This window comes from Notolepis coatsorum (assembly GCF_963971535.1).
Source record: "Notolepis coatsorum genome assembly, chromosome: 6".
NCBI lineage: Eukaryota > Metazoa > Chordata > Actinopteri > Aulopiformes > Paralepididae > Notolepis > Notolepis coatsorum.
Genome location: NC_140170.1, coordinates 145937833 through 145960569, shown reverse-complemented (window position 1 = coordinate 145960569; position 22737 = coordinate 145937833). Strand labels below are relative to the sequence as shown.

The 22737-nt window shown below is 42.9% G+C and overlaps 1 long non-coding RNA gene across 1 annotated transcript in view; it reads left to right on the top strand.

The window, feature by feature from the left end:
• LOC311230990 overlaps window positions 1–22737 on the top strand; it is a 109337-nt gene that overhangs the window by 30877 nt on the left and 55723 nt on the right. Inside the window, exon 2 of the long non-coding RNA XR_014619845.1 lies at window positions 4119–4227. This is a non-coding gene — a long non-coding RNA (uncharacterized lncRNA). The remainder of the gene's footprint in view (window positions 1–4118; window positions 4228–22737) is intronic.

Here is a 22737-nt window from a genome sequence, read left to right as displayed (position 1 = left end):
GTGACACGAGATCTCCACAGATCTTGGGAGTGTTGCTGTGTGTATGGATAAGGCGCCAGATGTTCAGAGCTTCAACTTTTAGTCATTGTAGTGGGAGGAGGAGAGGGGGGGGGGGGGGGGTCCAAACTGTCAGTGGGTCAAAGGTTGAACTGTAAAAAAATACAAAAAAAAACAAGACAATGCAACACCCTGCATCCAATTAGAGATGTGAGATCTATCGGGGACTGGGAGTGGATGTTTATCGTTCCTATATTGTCGCTTTTGCTGGAGTGTTTTCTAGCGTTGGATATTGAATAGATGAATACTTGGTTTTGTTCTTGTCTTGCTTCTGTGGTTTTATGCACAGGGAAAAAGGAACTGCTTGTTGTAAAAACATTAGTGTTCCGTCAAAGTCTGCAGCGAGAAACGCTCATTTCTTGAGTTGAGTATTTCTTCTTCTTTTCCTTTAATTTTCCAAGAACGAAAAATTCAATCTTCCCATTGTTTGGGTCTCTTTTTCTCTTGAGTCACTTTGTAATTGTTCCTGTGTCACAGGCCGCCATTAGCATTGGTAGCAAAACGGTAATGCTGCGAGAGACTCATCTCCTCGGGAGAATGGCTCTCTATCACACTCTCGCATTCTTTTAAAAGGGGTAAAAGGAAGATGAATTTTGGCCATAAAGGCTGCATCACAAGGGCTTTTTATCCTAAATGGCTCTGGGGATTGTTATCTGTGGGAAGTGTGGCCTGCCTCCGTCGTGTTCAATCAAGTGTCCACTTAGCTGTGACTGGGAGTAATTGTTCCCAAGTGGCCCACACACTGACCTGTTAATGTCTACATTGACCCGCTAACCTTGTCAGCACGTCTTAGGGAGGGGTTTAAATCATGTGGATCTCCTCCCTTGCCTTTGCGCTGCCGGGTCAAGTGGGCGTCGGCAAACCGAAAGACCACTCTCTTATAATTGTCCCCAGCAGTGCGGGTCAGCGCGGGGTAGCTCCCGCAGACCCGGCTCTCATTAGATGAGGTACTGGGAGCGGTGCGACTTAATGGGTCGAGCCATTGATCCGATTCAGCGCCAATGTTCTCTCCCCATCGTCGGTCACGTGCCTCTCTCTCTCTGCTACACACCTGGTCATTCAAGAGTCCTGACTCAGCCTCTTGAATGGGGTGAGTTCAGTGGATGGACATCTCTTTGAGGCGGGACGGGTTGAAGATCTATCTCACAGCCTTTATAGAGGGGGGGCTTGTTGATGGCATCTTTTGTGAATATTGTCCCCGTTGTCATGAGTTGGATAGATACAGAGTGGTGTGCTCTGACCTCTCCTAATTAAGAAATGTATGTTTGTATCTAGGAGGGATATGCTTCTTCTTCTTCTTCTTCTTCTTCTTCTTCTTCTTCCTTCTTCTTCTTCTTCTTCTTCTTCTTCTTCTTCTTCTTCTTCTTCTTCTTCTTCTTCTTCTTCTTCTTCTTCTTCTTCTTCTTCTTCTTCTTCTTCTTCTTCTTCTTCTTCTTCTTCTTTTTACATTTTACATTTATATTCGGTCATTTAGCTGATGCATTTATCCAAAGCGACTTACAAGTTCTGTACAACAGGTCAGCGGGAAGGGTACAGCTCTGACATGTTTGTCTAATAGTGTTGAACTTGGGTGCTACAGTCTTGTGAGAGTAGTAGTAAAGACGTATTAGCATAGTAGGTAGTAATATAGGCAAGGACGATTATTTAATAACAAAGTGCATGATAGTAAAAGACAGTATGAAGGTTAGTGTTTTTTCTCTTGACCCGGTGTACCTCTTGATGATACGTAGCTCCAACACATGCCACTCCCTCACCCCGTGGAGAGGTAAACACGAAGGGACAGCTACAAATACACTTTCTTCCAATGCCTGGAAAGTTGACGCAGAAATAAGTGGCAATTAACACGCAGCTTTAAAGTAGCTAGTTATGGTGTTTCTTTTGAAACTGACAAGGATTGTAATTTGTGTGAAAAGGGGGATTAGAACCACATGTTTTCAGAGTCAGCGGGTGTAGTGTTTGTTGAGCAGCTGGCACGCAAGAGGCCACAAGTGCAAGAGCACTTTACAGTGGTCGGTGAAGGAGGCAACGTTAGGCCTATTTACCAATTTAGATTCCTAAGCACGCAATATATTTTGAAGTATTTGGTTGTTTATTTTTCTTTATGGACAGATTGCTTAATAAAACCCAACCAGCAGTTAAATCCACTGCACTGCTAATTTGCTATAAAACTCAAAAAGCAGCGCTACCTCCTGAGAGAGAATTCACTCGCATACCATTTTAACGCTCTCCTTTTGTGAGACCACACATAAATCCAGTGTCTTTTGACTCATCTTATCATCTCGTTTCTTTAAGCTCCGGCCTTGTAAACGGTGTGTGGCGGCGCGGCTCTCCCTGCGCCGCCCCTCGTCAACGCTCACGCACCGCCTTCGGTGAGGGTTGTCTGAAAGTCAGGAGGGGCCTTTTCCAGCACAACAAGAGCCACAATGGTGTGGCCGTAAATTCACGGCCTGGGAGGGGGTTGGGGGGTGGGGAGGAGGGGGGGGCATGCGAAGCCGTCTGTTGGGATCAACATATTTTTTGGAGTAATGACAGGCATGCAGGCCAGTAATCAGAGGGGTCTTATCTGGGACCGTTCAGAGGCTGATGGCGGGCCCAGGAATGCGGGGACTGGCTGTGGAAACAAGGGCTGCTGGCTGCTAATGGGGTTAGCTGAATTCCACACTGGTGAATTATGAGGAGTTGGGATGGCGGGCCTGCGGTTTGTTGTGTCTGCCTTTCAGGCCTTCTCCACTACACACAGTGGCAGAATTATAGATTTGGTCTTTTGACACGCTTTCTCATAGACCAGGCCAATTAACGAGCCACATTATACACCAAAACCGTACACACATATATCATGAGGCAAGAAGCAGTACACACACACACACGCGCGCGCGCGCGCACACGCACGCACACATACACACACACAGACACACACACACTGAACACACACACTGAACACACACACACATACATGCGTACACAATACACACACGTGCATACACATTACACACACACTTACACTTGCACACGCAGACACACAAACACACACCACCACACACACACACACACACACACACACACACACACACACACACACACACACACACACACACACACACACACACACACACACACACACACAGAGACACAAACAGACGCATACATACAGGGACAAAACTAGAAGCTATTCATTCTGCTGCTTCATTTGCATCGTCTGAGCCATATCTGGACTCTATTAGCATCTTCCCACCTGTTGATCTGCCTACAGAGGAGTGTTAAAGCTGCACAACGCCGGCTCTTTCAGTGAACTAAATGTCTGGACGTGCTTTCAGACCTGAATTACTCATGTAAAAACAGTGTAATAAGCACGTTACAAATAGCCCGCGTCATACATTTGTTTTTTTTATGTGTTTCCTAGGTCCTAGGGTCAGGAAACTGGTTCACATTATGTTATTCAATTTTTTTTTAAATAACCCAGGAGAGAACCTGGAGATACAGTAAGTGGTTTTCACCCGACAGCGACTAAATAATATTTGGCCTGGTTTCTGGCTGAGATGAGGATGAATTCACGCTCTTCTCGTACTGGTGCCGCTCTAGTGTTCTGCAGCCACTGTGTGCGTGTCTCTGGGTGTATTCCCCAGTGTGAATAGACTATACTTGAGTGGGTGCCAAGCACTCTACCAGTGAGCTCCACAGGTCCACAGCGTACGTGGATCACCGAGGACGCTTCACAGGGGGGCCTCGTAGGGGCCACACAGACTCCTCGTAGGGGCCACACAGACTCCTCGGAAATAAAATAGACTTTTATTTATTTGATTTATTTTTTGTGTATGTGCCAGTCGCAGATGACAACACACCGAGATGACTTGATATGTATTTAGGCCAAGAGAAAAGGACTACAGGAATCCTTTACGCATGTCGAAATAACCCGCAACCGAAGATCGCTCACGTTTGTCGTTCTCGGTTATGTCGTTTCTGTACACGTGGGTTCTTCAGCAGGACACCAGGAGGGGATTTCCCACACCTTTCCACTTCCTGTTTGTATTCATCATATCTTCCTGCCCTCCTCTACCCTTCAGACCTGCGTCATCCACTGAGCCCCCATGGTCCAGCCCCCGAACACTGTGAGCTGAATTGTCATTGGAAGAGAAGAATGGAACGCCAGTTTGTCCTGCATCAGTGAACAGGGTATGTGTGTGTGTTTGTGTGGAAATCCTTCCCTGAGCTCCTTTCTCATTTCATGTGTGTGTTCCGTCTCTTTGTGTGAACTGACAGGCCGGGGACACTGTGAGATCCATCCGCCCGTAATTAGCTTGAAGTAGATCCCCACAGATTTAGTCAAAGCGCTTTTGCATCAGTGCCGTTGTTCAGCCACTTCACACACCGGTGAATGTGGATGTTAACGAGGCAACAACAAATAGCAGGGAATACTAATGGTCTTCTCCTACAACAAGGAGGCTGATAAGTAAACGCCTTAACTGTGTTCTCTTTCTGCTTGGGTTCAACTGTAGCTTCAATACAATTCATTCATGGTGTAAAAAAGAAGAAGAAGAAAGGATCATGTTGTGTGACAGTTGCAAAAATGGAAACCATCAGTGATAATTTAAAGGAATACAATTCCATCCAAAGGTACATACATGAATAGTAAATATTTTTTGCAGGTCACATTATACGTTATATATTATAGGGGCATTGTATAATGCATGCCGCATTATAGTGTTTTACTTTAAAATACAGAAAATAAACAATAATTCACAATAATTCATATTAAAATATTTGTAGATTATATTTCCCTATTGAATCTAAAAAACAAACCAACGTTTTTATAAAATATTTTTATTGCACCACCAAAGTCAATGAAAGCTTCAAGATGAGTTAATGTTATACTCTTTGCCCCCCACTTAAATGGTGCATCATCAGCTGCTTTGTGTGTATGTGTGTGTGTGTGTGTGCGTGTGTGTGACACTCCTTATTTCGTTTTTAATATCTTTGGCAAGCTGTAGTCTCTCTGTCTGCCCGGGGAGCTCTCTGATTGGCTGGATACTTCCTGCACTATAGCCTGGCTGCTTGCCAGCCATCCCTGCCAGTGGCTGCCTTGCCCCTGATCAGAAGGGAACGTGACATTTGTGCAGAGGTAATGGAATCTGTGTGCAATTAAATCTCTGACTGTGAAGAAGAGTGTATCTCGCCCCCCCTCCCGCCCGTCCCAGCAGCAGGGGGGTGCGGGTGGGGGGGCTACGATGATGAAACCGTCCCAGCAGGCCCGTGCACCGCTACCCCTCTCTCACAATCTCTGTGTCAGGTTGCATTTTTTAACTCTGCCGCGCCTCTACCCACCTATTAATTACAGCGCGCGTCAATTAAAAACCTCCCCCAAATATTGTACAAGAATTAAATTTCAATTATAGAAATTACATTAGGGGGACTGCAACATTAACATCGCTTTAATGAATTTCGCTGTAGGTGACAGTTGTTATTTTGTGGCCCTTTTTCAGGGTGTTTTGATATAAATGTGAAATGGAGTAAGGGCGGTAGGGTGAGGGGGGAGGGGGGCTGGTTTAGTAAGAAGAAGAAAGAAAGAAAGAGAGAGCGAGAGAAAGGGAGAGAGAGAGGGAGACGCAGGGAGCAGATCTCTGCACGGATGAGAAGAGGGTCATATCTCTGGGCTGCCTCTATACTTAACGCCTCATTTGTGGTCACTGTGGCCAATGGCTTGAGTCCGTGATCTGTTGCCATAAAAGGCAGTTTTGTCTCCGTGCTGATGGTGCACTTGCTCCTGGGTAATACCAGGCTCCCCCCCTCTCCACGAGCCCGCTCACATCTAATGGCTATGTGTATCCCCATCAGCATAGCTCGTAGACATGAAACCCACCACTGCTATTGTGCTGGAGCTGGATGCAGCCAGTAAGCCGTTCCTCTCTGGTTCTCTCGTCCCCGCAGTGGGCGGGTCGGAGGGAGGCAGGATTTACAGGTCAAAGGTCGTTCGGCAGCTCGTTCGCCACCCATCCCACCCCGCCCACCGCACCCTTACAGTATGTCCCTCACACCCTCTCCGGCTGCGTCCAGGAAGGCCATGCCCAATCTAGCGCCCCCAAGGCGCTCAGCAGGATCAGCTATGGAACACATAGAGGGAGGATGGGGGTAATGAAAAGATGTATTGTGAATGTGTGCCTTCGAGTGCTCCCCGGGAAACACCGTATTTACCGGTTAGCGGCACGCGAACGCCTTCCCTTGAAGTCATAATTACCTAGCGGAGCTCTCCCTCTGTCTCAAAATGTTTTTACTGGTCAGGTCAGGGTACATCTCTGGGAGAAATACAGTTTTCCATAGACTCTAGGCTTGTAAGGTTTACTCACACACACACATAACACACTCACTTTTATTAAAAAAAATCACAACACACTCTTTTGATTATACAATTATACAATACATACATTTGTGACACACGTCAAGCACACACACTCTCACACAGGCTGGAGTCAGCAGCTGTAAGTTCAGGCTGATCGCTGATAGGCTGGAGTCAGCAGCTGTAAGTTCAGGCTGATCACTGATAGGCTGGAGTCAGCAGCTGTAAGTCCAGGCCGATCACTGATAGGCTGGAGTCAGCAGCTGTAAGTTTAGGCCGAGCACTGATAGGCTGGAGTCAGCAGCTGTAAGTCCAGGCTGATCACTGATAGGCTGGAGTCAGCAGCTGTATGTCCAGGCTGATCACTGATTGTACAATACATACACTGGTGACACACGCACATACACATTCACTCACACACACACACACACTCACACACACTCATACACACCTATACGATACATTTTTTGTCTTCTTGTTTTGGTCCATGTTGGAAACAAGTGCTTAACTCAATCAGCGCCAGACCCGAGGATAGTCGGGTTAACTCGCCAACCGTTCAGCGCCATACCCGAGTATAGTCGGGTTTTCATCGTTATCGATATTTTAATTAATTTCTCTCACACGGACCTCGGGGTTACCATAAAGGGAATCACTCTGAGATCGCTAGAGTGCAATACCGGCCGCATCCTGCCAGGTGGCAGTATTGCCCACCCTTCAAAACCTTTTTTTCACACCCGGTGTTACATTTAATTCACTCCGGGCGCAGTTTTTTTGGTCAGGCGAGTCCAGCGGTTCACTCGATCACATTGAAACGCGGCCAATGCCCCGATGCATGTGTTGTGGTGGATTATGTTGGCGACACGATGGGCACCAATACTGGAAATCGCGATCAGACAATTGGAATATTCTTTTTGGGGTACCTCCTAGTGAAGGTAAGGACTATATGATATCAATCCTGCTTTGATCCAACCATGATTTCACATCGATCGCAACGACCATGAGTAACGTACTCCAAAACTTATGCCGTTTGGTGATGATCAAAGCATTCATGATGAAACGTAATACCTATTAAATACATTTGATTTGGAAATAGTAGCGTGTCCAGGCGAGCACCGCCAACGATTTTAGTAAAATTCACATATCTCTCCAAAGCGCCGTTTTCTGGAATTAGCCAGGATCACTCTGAAACTATACTTATATTCACCACGGTATAACACGCAAACGTATACATGAAAAAATTTATTCTTTTTCACATATTGAACGATGGATAGTTGATGTCAAATGAGCCATAGTATTGTATCCATAGCTATAATATAGAATATAGATATAGCCCTGCAAACACCGCCACGCATCCCTATCTCTTAGAGCGGTGGCGCAGTAGGAACAAAGATGGGCTAGACCCGTGGCGCTGATTGAGTTAAGGACACTTTTTTCGTGTTATCCTCTAGGATGTGTTAATGTCTGTACTTTTACCCAATAAAAAACAATCAATCAATCAATCAGCAATTGGGAAATAATGCCAATACCAGAGTGTCCCAGTTGTGACGTTTCATGACTGCAAAAATGTACAGTATAGTTAGTTTTAAGTTTAGAATAGTGAATGTGTTTGTTGCTATTGTTACCCCCCGTATTTCCAATCAGAGTCAGACCTCCTGACGTGGGGGAAGTGGGCCCTTCTCAAGATGCACTCCAAGGTCGACACACTACTTCAATTATCTGAAATGGGAAAATAATTATATATATATAAAAAATATATATATATACTAACCTTCGAGCCGTCTTTTACTATCATGCATTTGGCTCCTGCTGACCTGTTGTACAGAACTTGTAAGTTGCTTTGGATAAAAGCGTTCAGCTAAATGACTAAATGTAAATGAAGGCATGGATATTCCATCCCGTTTAAAGAGCTTTGATAGATCAGTTGGTTCTGATCAAGTGATCCTGATTGACTGAGAGAGCTGTGTGCTATTTGTTACAACACAGGAGTTGCCTAGCAACACCATATATACAGAGCTGAATTAACTCTTCATCAAAACTCCATATCTCAGTCTTTTATTCGCAACACGAGATAAGATAAGATGCATTAAGATAACATAAGATAACATAAGACATTCCTTTATTGATCCCCTTGGGGAAATTCGGGTGTCATAGCAGCATGGGGGAGGGGGGAGGTACAGGCATGGGCATGGTAATAGTGGAGAGATTATTAACTCTGAATATAAGAATATGAGAAAGTAAACCGTGTAATCAGGTGCAGATGAGGGTCTGTATGCCCTATTAGTTATATATATGTTACAATACATATGGGCATATAAAACAATTAGAATCTGAATATATACTACAGTGTTTCCCACAGGATTGTATGGGACTGTGGGGGGTGAACCTCGGCCTCTCTAGGGGGGTTTTTGTACATTTAAATTTTAAGTTAAATGCATCAATCTGGTGCACTTTGAGAGCAAAATAAAGAGGCTAGATCTATGATGAACTTTGTGCTCAAAACACAAAATCGACTAGACTAGTGCTTCCCAATCCTCTCCTCGAAGCACCCCAGCCGTTCAATGTATTTGTTAAATTCCACCACCAGCACACCTGATTCAACTTAACTAGCCCTTTATTAGTTGAATCAGGTGTGCTGGTGGTGGAATTTAACAAATACATGGAACGGCTGGGGTGCCTCGAGGAGAGGTTTGGGAACCACTGGACTAGAGCATACATTTGAGCCATCAAAGAAATGAAGCAAAAGTGGTTACCTGTGTTGAACTGGTTTATTTTATATACTGGATTACTATTACGACTACTACCACTGCCAATACTACTGATACATCCCTATTGGAAAACTTTTTTTTGGTTCATTATACAACTGTGGCGGGAGTAATTAGCGGGCCGCCACAGTCTAGGTAATTAATGGGATACTATGAGTAAGTAAAGTAAACAGTATACACAGGTGCAGTAAGATATTGTATAAAAGACAGTTATGTGTGTTATAGTAAATGACATCACGGTGTTGATGATTTACTGCTCTTAACCTTCTGCTTGTGTCTGAGACCAGCCGTGATGTCATTTACCATAACGCAACTCCCTTGCCTGCTCTGTTGCTTAGATATGTGGAAGGATGAGGATGTTCTCTATTAGTCACTTTAATCAGTCATTAAAGTTCACAGAGACAATATTTAAATGTTTGTGCTGAATGAATTGTGAGTCAATAATGATTACTGGACAATGCTAAGCAGATGATCTCTGACATCGCAATAATGTTCACCATAGCGCTGTCCCCGACTAAGGATTTGTAAATAAAAAAAATTATTATAATTTTCATCATTCCATTTGGGCTGTGGGGGGTGCTTACTGCTTAATGTCTGAAGGAGTCAACTGAAGGCTTCTTGTCCTCTGTGAAAGCATGCAATTGGTCCACTGATTGATACATCTTGATTTGTCTAGTCTGGTGTGTTCATTAGATGGGTGAAATCCTCTTTCAGTGCCTCTGTGCCCGTTTTCTTAGGCAGTTTTCTAATATTTCTGTATTACTCTACTACAAGCTCTTCAAATTTGCGCAGCAATCAGGAATTAATAACAAGCACACCAAACCCAATTCAATGCAGAAGTTTGACATGCACGGCTTCTAGTAGAGTACATGTGTCAAACTCACGGCCCGTGGGCCCATTAATTTAGGCTCCGCTGCCTCTCTTGGCCCGTGATACAAATGATACAAATCAAACGCACCTCGGCCTCACTGCGTGGCGATATGAATCTCGACTTTTCAAGCAAACAATCAAGTTTGTAGTGAATAGCCAACCCTGCTTTTGTAGGCTATTGGAGGAGGACCCAGTGTTTAGCTTTCAGTTGTACCTCATGTTTTCATTTACTTTCACTTTTAAAGGCTTGTCAGTCATCCGTTTTCGCTCGACTCCGTCGTGGTATTATTCGGTCGCATCCAATTTCACATTATCAAGTGAGTTAACCAATGCAGCAAAGAAAACTGTGTTATATAGAGCCATGTCATATTGGAATAAACTGCCAGTACATCTTACTCAGATAACTCAGATAAATAATTTGAAAAGAGCATTGAGAGAAAAAGAAATGAGTTTACATTAAAGAAAAACACAGACACTGTAGTTTACACTGTAAAGATATGACTGTCTGAGAGTTTAATCCCTTTTATTGTATTTTCTGTGATCTGATACTCTGTTTGTGTACTGTAATGCTATTTGAAAATATTTTTATATGTAGGAATATTGGAATATATTTTTTAATGTATGCTACTATAATGTTATGTATGTATGTATGTATGTACTGTTTTTGTTGTGTGTGGACCCCAGGAAGACTAGTTGTTGCTGCGGTGATGACTAATGGGGATCCGTAATAAAGATAAAGATAAAGTTATTACTAATTCATCGTACCTACTCTGAAATCAAAACCATGGAAATTATTGGTTTATGGTTTATTAATTATTATTAAAGCTGCAGTGGAAAGAGATGCTGAGGTCAGAGGTCTTTTGTGTTGCATGCGTGTGAACGTGTGTTCCACTATAATAAGCCAATATCCATAAATGACGCCTCCCATCTTTTAAACAAATTCCTTGTATTCATTGAGGTACCAGAGAATGAACAGGAGTGGATTTACATGCAAACACACCTTAAGTGACTTGCACACCACACAAGCACACTTATTACATGCACACACTGCTGCTACTTTAATACATTTTTTATATTATCTGCTGTTTTGTTTGATCTTGTATAGATCTACTATGGTTGAGGAGCCGGGAAAAACAAGCATCTCACGTGGTTAACGTTAGTGAAAATGTATGACCCTCTGGTTTTCACAAGGGTGAATTACCAACGCCTAGCCACTTTCAAACAACTTTCAGGTCTCACTGAGGATTTTCCACCAGTGTTTGAATGTCATTTAGTAAGGTAGGCCGAGAACTTCTAAAACACGCACCATACTACCATACTAGGAACACAAAATGTAAAGTTCAGTAAATGAAGACAGGTATTGTCCTTTAAAGAAGAACTACAATTTCTACCTTTAGAGTTTGTCTAGTGAAGGACGGCCCTACACTGAACCCAATCTGCATTTGCCTTTTGTCCTTTTCCGACGTTCGCATGCTTCATCTTCTGTTAATGTAGTTTGTCACATTTAATTATTTATGTCAATAGTGGTAGCAGGGAGTGCTGTCTTAGGAATAGCTTTCTCTCTATCTCCCAGCTACAGAGTGTTAATTTGAATCAACAATCCAATGGACCTTCCCCGTTTCCTTGACACCCTATGAAAACGATGGGTCATAATGAATGCTGTTGGGCTTTTGCTTTATTCACTAACATCCTGCTAAACAAATAGAATCCCTTTCCTCTTTGTTTTCCTCTGGTGCAGATGGCTTTGCCTTGTCGTGTGATATAGAGGAAAGGGCCTTGCTCAGGGGGAGGGAGGGAGGCAGGGAGAGAGGGAGGGAGGGAGGGAGGGCGAGAGAGGGGGGGGAGGAATGGAAGGAGAGATAGAGGGAGGGAGAGACATACATACAGAGATTTAGAGAGAGTGAGGGAAAGAGAGAAAAAGAGGGAGACAGGGAGAGAGAGAGAGAGAGAGAGAGAGAGAGAGAGAGAGGCTTACTGCTCTAGTGTCATTCTGATAGCAAATTAGATCAGTTTGACAGATAGACATGGAAAATTGTTTTAATTGTATAATTATCTGTGGTTAGCCACTTATGCGGAAAAGTGGCACGCTTGGGGAGCGGCCAGAGAAGAGACATTCTGGCCTTTATGTGCTTATTGTGTCTCTGCACAGGAAATGAACAACAAGCAAGCAGGGTCCCCAGGATATAACACACACACGCACACACACGTATGCATGCACATACATGGATGCACCTGCACGTGCGTGTGCACGCACACACACACACACACGCACATGCACACGCACACGCACACACACACACACACACACTCAAATACACATAGGTGAAGACTGTAGCACTCTGTTTGCCTGTATAGTAGCATGTAGCCACCTGACCAGGATGCCACGACTTAACACACAGTCAACAGCAGCTTTGCTTAACGGCCCACTTAGTGCTCCTGTCTGTCCCTATTGTATCACTGACTCAAGTGGAAGTAGCGATGCCTGTCCCAGCCTGTTGCGTCTCTTCTTGGCCACACTCTTATTAATGATAATAACAATAATAATGATAATGACTGTGGCAGCATAGGCCCCTGAGTCTTCTCGGGGCCGATCTTAAAATGTTTGCCAAAGTATTAGCCCGACGTCTACAGAAGTATATGACGGTGCTGGTTAGGGGTGGAACGGTTCACAAAATCCACGGTTCGGTTCTTATCACGGTTTTCGGTTCAGTTCGGTATACGTTCTTTTTTATTTAAAAATTATTTAACACTCCAAAAATACCATACATCAGCATAAGATATATAGCCTAAAAATAATCCAGTTTTTCAGTTATTCTCAAGGACGTAGTCATGCAAAAACTGAAAGAATGAGGCAGTTTGACATCAGGCACATTATTTTGACAGTGACGGTCAGAGCTAGAAGATTTTGGTACAGCAAGAGGGGAGGCATTGCTGATTTAAACATGCTTCTCATTTATTTGGTAAAAAAAAAGCTTTACCTTTAACACTTTGGATGCCACGCCAGAGATTTCTCGGGTTTACCCCTCGACCGTTGAATGCCCATCACGAGATTTCTCGTTTTTTTTTATTTTTTTATTAGCGATCTGAAATCATATTGCATCAAGCGAGCCTACCGTTGGATATCCAGGCACCGCCGGCGCTCAGATGTGAAAAAAGCGCCCCCTATCGTCTCCCAGATGGTACATCACCCTTTTGGATTGGACTCAATGAAAGTGAATGGGAGAACGGATTTCTGACTCCACATTTGACTTCTCACTGATGTAACCGGGGTCTACCAGAGTTCATTCTGGAACCTTGGTGCCACGGCGAATATGTGTTCTACTGTACACACGGTGGATCAATACAATTATTGATTTTTCCGAATGGCGATCGGAAATTGGAATAAACCATTTGGATACCATCTGACCTCAGGTAAGGAATCTATGTTATCAGTCTTAGGATAATCAGACTAGTTTTCACGGAGATATAAGCGTTTCCACTATTATGTGATATAGCTGTTTTGACTGTAAAAGCCATCAGGAAATAAGAGCAGTGATTATCAGCGCGCGGCACGAGCGTGCATGCGCACATATACTATCGATCATCTAGCGTTTATTTGAAAACGATTCATAAATAGGCCGACAAATGACAACGTTCTGGAATATTCCAGTAAAAGACGATTATCATCATAGGGTTGTTTTTTCCGCGAAAACGAGTGATTTTCAAAATGCTATCAAACGGAAATGAAGCGATAAAAAAACAATCTGCCTTGACAATGTTGACTGGAAAATGAGTCTTTGATAAGCGACGGGCAGATTAGACACATAGCCATAATTTAAAACATAGATTAGGCGATATTAAGTTAACATTGGAGTGGGTTTGCGCATCAAGGGGGTAAAAAGGAAAACACGGTGTGGCATCCAAAGTGTTAATAATGTTTGGCACACAAAGACAAAACTGACTGAAAAATATAGGCAACATTTGTCAAAGTATTAACTTAGTGCAAACAAACAAAATAATTAAACCTTTCTATTTTTGTGGCCACATTATAGACAAAGGCCATCAACATAAAGTATGCATAATCCAGCACTAGACTTTCTTATCAAAAAGGAAAAGTCACTGTGTTATTTAAAATAAATAAATCATGTGTACTAAATATATATTAACTTTTTAATTGCATGAAACATTGTGAAGTATTCTCTTATTCCGCTTTTCACTGCATGGTACCTAATCGACTCTACTCGCTTTAGCTTTTTGAGAGTCTTGGTAGCCGTATTTGAAGTGACGTCACACAAGGACGTAAAAGTCAACAGTAACACGGCGTTGGAACCTGGAGAGGCCCTGATAATATAATATAAATGAACAGCTAATAAACGTTAAGTTATCTTTGAATCTCTGTTGTCAAGCCTCGTCAATACCCCCTTCACCACTAATGGAACTGGTGTTGTGGAGTCACTTTGCTGTGAACATTTCCACGGTTAGCTCGCGGCTATCTAAATTTATCTAAAAATCTAAAATGGTTGTATTTATTTATAAAAAAAAAATTCAGTCAGGCCACTGAACTTAGAAGCAGGCCAGGACAGTGTTTCTAGTTGCAGCAGCGCAATAGTTAGATAACCTAGGTGGGGAACAACCAGGAGATCACTGCAACTCACACAAGTTGGAGAACTATCTCTGTCTCTCTCTCTTGCTCTCACACACACAAAAGAAGCCGCATGTGATTGGTGGAGGTGGGACCCTTACAAAAAACTGTTGTTGCTAATCATTGACACATGCTAGCCTGTAATAATCCCCCCCAGAAAAATCTACTTTGCATTTGATATATTGCAAATATATGCCATCACACACACTGGCATTTAAATGGTTAGAATTATACAATTAATATGTGGTGTTATGATCAGGGCTGAAGTTGAATAAAAGATTGTATTATTTTCAATCTGACATTACAAAAAAACTGAAAATCCATCAAAATCAGTGTTGTTGCTAATCATACATATGCTAGCCTGTTTTTTAACAATAATTTGTGATGCCATCACAAACACTGGCATTTAAAGGGTACAAATAAAAAAAAAATGCCTGCACCAGAATGCAGGAAATGAAGTCTTTGTAACAAGAAATGTCCTGGTGGGGGACCTGAATGATTTCCCCAGTCCGGCCCTGGTTAAAAGCCTCCAATGCTTATTAGTGTGTGTGCGTTTGAAAGTGTGCATGTTTCAACCATACATTTCCATTTATTAAAAAAAATAAAAAAATAAATAAAAATATTTTTTTTACCTCCTATAATAGTGGGGGTCGCGGCTCTCTGACACTGTTATTTTTGGGTCGCGGCCTGAAAAGTTTGGGAACCCCTGAGCTAGGCTAACAGACTAGCTCCCGGCTAACGCATCCCACAATAACCGAACAATACACACATGCCCCGAACCGTGGAGGTCATACCGAACGGTGTACGGTTTGAATACGTACTGTTCCACCCCTAGTGCTGGTACACTGTGATCAAACCGTATTTATTCGGGTACGCTTAGCCGCAGATAATCTCAGAAGATTATTACATATAATTGACAACAGTTTACGACAATATAACTCAGGCCACGGTTCTGTCTTTAGATGCCATGAAGGCCTTCGACAGACTAGAGTGGTCATATCTTTGGACGGTACTGGAGGCTATGGGACTTTATACATATGATTAAAGTGCTTTATGCCTCACCACCAGCAATGATAATGATAATGCAAAATATGCTCCACACTCTTTCCGGTCTCTAGATCTTCTAGACAGGGTTGTCCTCTGAGCCCCGGACTTTTCGCGATTTCCCTCGAACCATTAGCCCAATTTATTAGGCAAACAGAAGGAATCGCCCCTATAATAATCAATGATACGCCACACAAAATGGCTCTTTATGTGGATGACTTACACATTTGTATGACAGATCCCTACCAATCAGCCACAAAGTTACTTAATATAATTGATGATTTCGGTAAACTTAAAAATTAACTGGTCTAAATCAGCTTGTTTACCTCTTAACGAGTTGGCCAAAGCGGTGCAACTACCGGCTGACATCCCCATAGTTGAACACTTTAAATACTTAGAGATTCTCCCAACACTAAATCAGACAACTAAATATAACTTCACAGGCACATATAATAAAATACACCAAGATCTAAATAGGTCGAGCCTTCCTAACTCATTACAGGCCCGAGCATCCATAATCAAAATGAACATACTGCCCAGGATACATTTTGTTAGCTCAATGCTCCCCCTGCCTCCTCCAATAGACCACTGGCGCAAGACACAAACTATGATATCTAAATTTATTTGCAATAACAAATGCCCAAGAATCAAAATAACTACCACTCAATGTGGGAAACAGGATGGGGGCTTGGCAATCCCCGATTTTAAGTTGTACTTCTGGTCCTTTTTGCTGAGACCCCTGATAAGCTGGTTTGACCCTGAGATTGCTGTGTCATGGCGCTCCTTAGAAGCAGCAGCGGTCTCACCACAAAGATTACAGGATGTAGTATACTCCACTATCCCTATATCAAAATGCCAATTACGATATGGACCGATTATATCCCACGTAATTCAAACATGGCGTAACATACAGAGGTCTTGTGCTGTCAAATGCCCATGGCACCTCGACTCTCCAATTTATTTAACCAACACCTACTTGTTGGGCACCAACCTGTTAATATTCCTCAGTGGGAGAGGAGAGGAGTTCATACTCTGGGGAATATATATGATAAAAACGGCCTTCGAGCGTTCCAGCGTTTGATATTTGGACTAATGTTACATTAGCCTCCCGCAACCCTAATCACCAGAAAATACATTTGAATTATATTCATAGGACATATCTCACACCTAGGAAGCTGTTTGCTATGGGACTGGTGACCGACTCTCAATGCACTGTTTTTGGAAATCCATAACAACTAAACTTTCAAACATATGTAACCTAACAATTCCACTTACAAGTTACAACACTACTTCTAAATGATATATCATTACTACCGGCATCCATACAACAAAAAATTATCATTCTGGCGGGTGTCACTGCAGCCAAGAATCTGATAGCCATGAGGTGGAAACAACCTGAGAAACTCACAATGATTAACTCATTCAGTGCCAGCTATTAGTCTTGGCCTTGTAGCTAATATGCCAGGTTTCCATTACATATTTTCACTGTGTGTCACTATGTTTGGAGAGCTATATCTATATTCTATATTATAGCTATGGGGACAATACTATGGACAGTGACTTTCTTCCGATGCAAGATGCAAAAAAGAGAAAAAAATTTCATGCATACGTTTGCGCGTTATCCCGTGGTGAAAGTATAATTTCAGAGTGATCCGGGATAATTCCCGAAAGGCTGAGTTATAGGGCGCTACGTGAATTCTACTATAGGCATAGGCGTTTCTTGCCTGGACACGCTACTATTTCCAAATCAAATGTATATAATAGGTATTATGTTTCATCATGAATGCATGAAAGGGGGGGGGGGTAGTTTCTGATGCTTTGATTGCCAGTAACAGCATTCGTATTGAACACTAAAAACACTGATCAGTTGGATCAATATGAAAACATTGCACGATCAAGCTGGAATTAACGTCAGATAGTCCTTACCTCTGATCGGGGGTATTCCAAAGAGAATATTCCAATTGTTTGATCGCCATCTGGTCCATCTGATGTCCATCTGGTTCACGACATAATACGGCACAACACATGCACGAGTGTCCCGTAGACATTTCGATGCGACCGAGTGCACCTCTAGGCTTCCCTGTACTAAAAAACTGCACCCGGAGCGGTTTAAACGTAACACACGGTCTGGAACAGGGTTTACTGAATGAATGAATGAAACAGATTGCAGAATGGGTACAATACAGTACGGCTCAATACACACAATTGTTAAGGGTATGCAGACCAGAGAAAGACGTTTGTCTTGTTTACATCAGGGTCCCCCATTTTCAATTCATAGTGACATTTATGACATACACAACATACATGACATCATGACATTTATGGCATAGGGACATACATGACATACAGGTATAGTACTGCTACATTTGTGACATATACGATATGCAAATATACAGTACTGTTACCCATAGATCCTAACAGAATATGTGGAGGAGACTGTACATTAGGAGGGGGTGGGTGGGTGGGAGAAAAAATATACATACGGTGGGGAGAAAATATATACATACGGTGGGGAGGAGACTGTCTATTAGGTGGGGGGGGGGGGTTGGACATTTACGGTGGCCAGTTTCGAATTGCAGCCTCCCGTAGCGGTTTTGAATGTGGGTAGGGATTCACATATTTTTACGGCTGTGGGTAGGGCTTTCCACATTGTTGTGGCATAATTGCGAAATTTGTTTAGTCCCTTGTTTGTGCCGAATCTCACTGCACTCTCGATACTGCCACCTGGCAGGATATGGCCTGTACCCTCGAGGTCCCAGTATGCCTTTTAACGGCAACATACAGGTCTGTGACATTGAATAGGATATTAAAATCGAATAAAAGAAAAAACAACCAGGGGCGCCCCAGTGGCGAACCACATAACACGCTCAGCCGCGGCACGGCCGACCCGGGTTCGATTCCCGAACCCGTCATTATTTGCCGAATGTCTATCCCCCACTCTGTCTCCCGTTCCTCCTCTCTCTCTCTCTACTGGACTGCCTAGTAGAAAAAAAAGCGATAAACGCTAAAAAATGTATCTTAAAAAATAAAATAAAATAAACGACCAAAACCTGAGATATCTCGGGTCTGGCAGCCAACGCATGGCGAGTTAACCCGAGATATCTCGGGTCTGGCAATTAAAGAGTTAATTGGTCTCTGACACTACTGGATGTCATATATATGGAAATCTCTACAGCACGGGTAATTGGGGTTTACCCGTGCAGGCGAACATTGAGCTGTGGGTCGCAGCGGCCGAAAAAGTTAAGGCCACTATCTAGCAGCGGAGTGGGGTTGGGGTGTTGGTCCTCGGGGGTCCGGGGGTCCTGGGGTGGGGGAGGAAAGGTCTTTTGTCTTGTGTGGTGTCTGTGATAATATAATTTGTTTGAATTTTTAGGTTCTGTATTTATTATTTCTTTTTAGTTTTGTTTGTTATTTCTACTGTCATTCTATTGTCATTGTTATTATTATTATTATTATTATTATTATTATTATTATTATTATTATTATTATTATTATTATTATTATTATTATTATTATTATTATTATTATTATTATTATTATTATTATTATTATTATTATTATTATTATTGTCTGGTGATGTTCTGTTTGTTATTATTATTATTGTATTATGTGCTGTCATGTTTTGTTTTATATTCTATGTAAAAAAGAGAACGATTTCTTATTTTTTTTTAAATATAAAAAAATAATAATGATGATAATAACAATAATAATAATAACAATGATGATAATAATAACAACAATACTACTACTAATAATAATGATGATGAGGATGATGATAATAATAATAATGATGCTACTAATAACAATAATAATGATAACTACGATAATAATAATGATGATGATGATGATGATGATGATAATAATGACAATAACAATAATAATAATAACAACCATAATAATAATGTTGCTAATAATATGAATAATAATAACACAGGATGTGTTGTTGCTAACTGAACATATAAGTTAGATGTGTTAAATAAAACGACTTAAAACTAAAGACTTGTCTTGCTATCAAAGGAACACCGTTATGCCATCCAGTCCTTGTGCTAAGCTATAGGCTAGAATGCACCTGGACCTCTCTTGGGCTACTGGACACAAAGAGATGAAACTGATCAATCAATATTTTTGTCTGACTCTGGTGGAGATGGCAAATAAGTGTATTTTCCTAATGTTCCTTTCACCCACTTGTTTGTCAACACGTAGGCCTATGTGTTGCATATGTGTCTAGTTAGGGACAGCACATCTACCAGTTTTTTCAATTTTTTTTTTTTTAAAGAGTGCAACTTTGAGAAGACCAATTAGTGAAAAGTGATTTTGAAAAGGTGACTTCATACTTTACTGTATATGTGTTGTGCAGCTGCCATATGAATTCAGCGTAGTCTCTTTTACCCTTTTCTTCACATCATCATCTTTGATTTTCCCGTTTTCCATTAGAACATTTTACTAATTGTATTGCATTCTCTCAGTATTTCATCACAAGCAGGCCAGTGTACAGAGCGTTGAGTCGGGCTGCTTTGCTACTGCAGTTTGTTATGTAGTCTCGAGGGTTGTCTCCCACTAAATAAATTCACTCAGTCAATAGTTATAAACATTTATTTTAGACAAATATTCTCATAACTGTCCATTGAATAAATTCTTTGAAGAAGAAAATTCAAGAATAATTTGTCCTCCCTCATCAGTCACAAAAAATAAATCATACATTATTATACATTATTAAAATCAAGACTTTTTCAGCAAGTAATTATCTTGTAAACACGAACAAACAGATGTCGTGTACAGACACACACACGCACACACACACACGCGCACACTGAGCACTGATAGGCTGAAGTCAGCATCTGTAAGTCCAGGCCGAGCACTGATAGGCTGAAGTCAGCATCTGTAAGTCCAGGCTGAGCACTGATAGGCTGAAGTCAGCATCTGTAAGTCCAGGCCGAGCACTGATAGGCTGAAGTCAGCATCTGTAAGTCCAGGCCGAGCACTGATAGGCTGAAGCCACTGATAGGCTGAAGTCAGCATCTGTAAGTCCAGGCTGAGCACTGATAGGCTGAAGTCAGCATCTGTAAGTCCAGGCCGAGCACTGATAGGCTGAAGTCAGCAGCTGTAAGTCCAGGCCGAGCACTGATAGGCTGAGGTCAGCATCTGTAAGTCCAGGCCGAGCACTGATAGGCTGAAGTCAGCATCTGTAAGTCCAGGCTGAGCACTGATAGGCTGAAGTCAGCAGCTGTAAGTCCAGGCCGAGCACTGATAGGCTGAAGTCAGCATCTGTAAGTCCAGGCCGAGCACTGATAGGCCGAGCACTTTGATAGGCTGGAGTCAGCAATCTGTAAGTCCGAGCACTGATAGGCTGAAGTCAGCATCTGTAAGTCCAGGCCGAGCACTGATAGGCTGAAGTCAGCATCTGTAAGTGCAGGCCGAGCACTGATAGGCTGCAGTCAGCAGCTGCATGCAGCTTTCAGCTCCACTGAAGTGTAATAAAACAGTGTAAGGAGTTCTGGGGTGAGACTGAGTATCGTTTGAAATTTTTTGATACCGGTGCCGATACCTACACTTGTGACAGATACCACCCATCGACTTCCACCCTCTAACTCTGCCAATTGAGATAGTATGACGACTGGCCCAAGCCGCAGGCAATGCTGACACCGGAATTCGAGACCTGAGTCCCTTGCATTGGTGACAAGCGCAATCTCCGCTATGCCACCCAGCCGCCCGTTATGTTTATTATATGTATTTATTTGATCAATATAATGTTATGCTATTACACAGTACACACTAGGAGCGAGGTGAAAGGGAACCCACACCCTGCAAAATATGAAGAGAAACTTTTTAAAATTCATTTTAACCAGAGGTTTCCATACTCTGGGGGGACACTAGAGTCTGGATCTCACCCCAAGACAAAGATCTCCTCCCATTAGGACAGCGATACAGAAAACAACGGGAGGAGAATCGACACTCTCAATGGGGGTTATTAAGCTATTGTATGTTGTTGTCCCATGACACCATATTCTATAATTCCACACGCCCTCTCCTCAGTCGTGTAAGCTATTTGTTATCCTGTTTGTCAGCAACAATAAACCTTTTGTTATGTAATATCCAGACACCGTTTTTTCTTTTCTTTTTTGTACATCATCGATGTATCAAACAGGCCTTTAATAATAATACGTCTCCAGATAATAAGATCATCACACATCCGCCTGTCTGGGGAGAGGAGCCCCGGCAATGGAGAGCAATTTGCGGAGGAGCGCGAGCTCGTCCATGTCTCAGTTGTTGCCTCCGTCATGCTCTGTTGTTCAGCAGCATCTCCTGCCATAATGCACGGGGGGATCAGGAGGTAACTAGACACACGCTCCTGGGAGTCCTCCCTCCCTCTCTCTCTCTCTCTCTCTCTCTCTCCTCCCTCCCTCCCTCTCTCTCCTCCCCCCTCTCTCATCCCTCCCTCTCTCCTCCCTCTCTCTCTCCTCCCTCCCTCTCTCCTCTCTCTCTCTCTCTCTCTCTCCTCTCTCTCTCTCTCTCTCTCTCTCCTCCCCCCTCTCTCCTCCCCTCCTCTCTCCTCCCTCCCTCTCTCCTCCCCCCCTCTCTCCTCCCTCCCTCTCTCTCTCCCCTCCCTCCCTCTCTCCTCCCTCCCTCCCTCTCCTCCCTCCCTCTCTCTCTCTCTCTCTCTCTCTCTCTCTCTCTCTCTCTCTCTCTCTCTCTCTCTCTCTCTCTCTCTCTCTCTCTCTCTCTCTCTCTCTCTCTCTCAGTCTAGCTCTCTCCATGGCTTCCTCTTGAGTCTATCTTCTCTCTCTCTCTCTCTCTCTTTCTCTCTCTCTCTCTCAGTCTAGCTCTCTCCATGGCTTCCTCTTGAGTCTATCTTGAGTCTCTCTCTCTCTCTCGCTCTCAGTCTAGCTCTCTCCATGGCTTCCTCTCTCTCTCTCTCTCTCTCTCTCTCTCTCTCTCTCTCTCTCTCTCTCTCTCCTCTCTCTCTCTCTCTCTCTCTCTCTCTCTCTCGTGTGCGCCCGTGCTCCATAAACAGAAAGGGAGTAGCACCTAATGGTGATTTCCTGCGCACGGGGGGG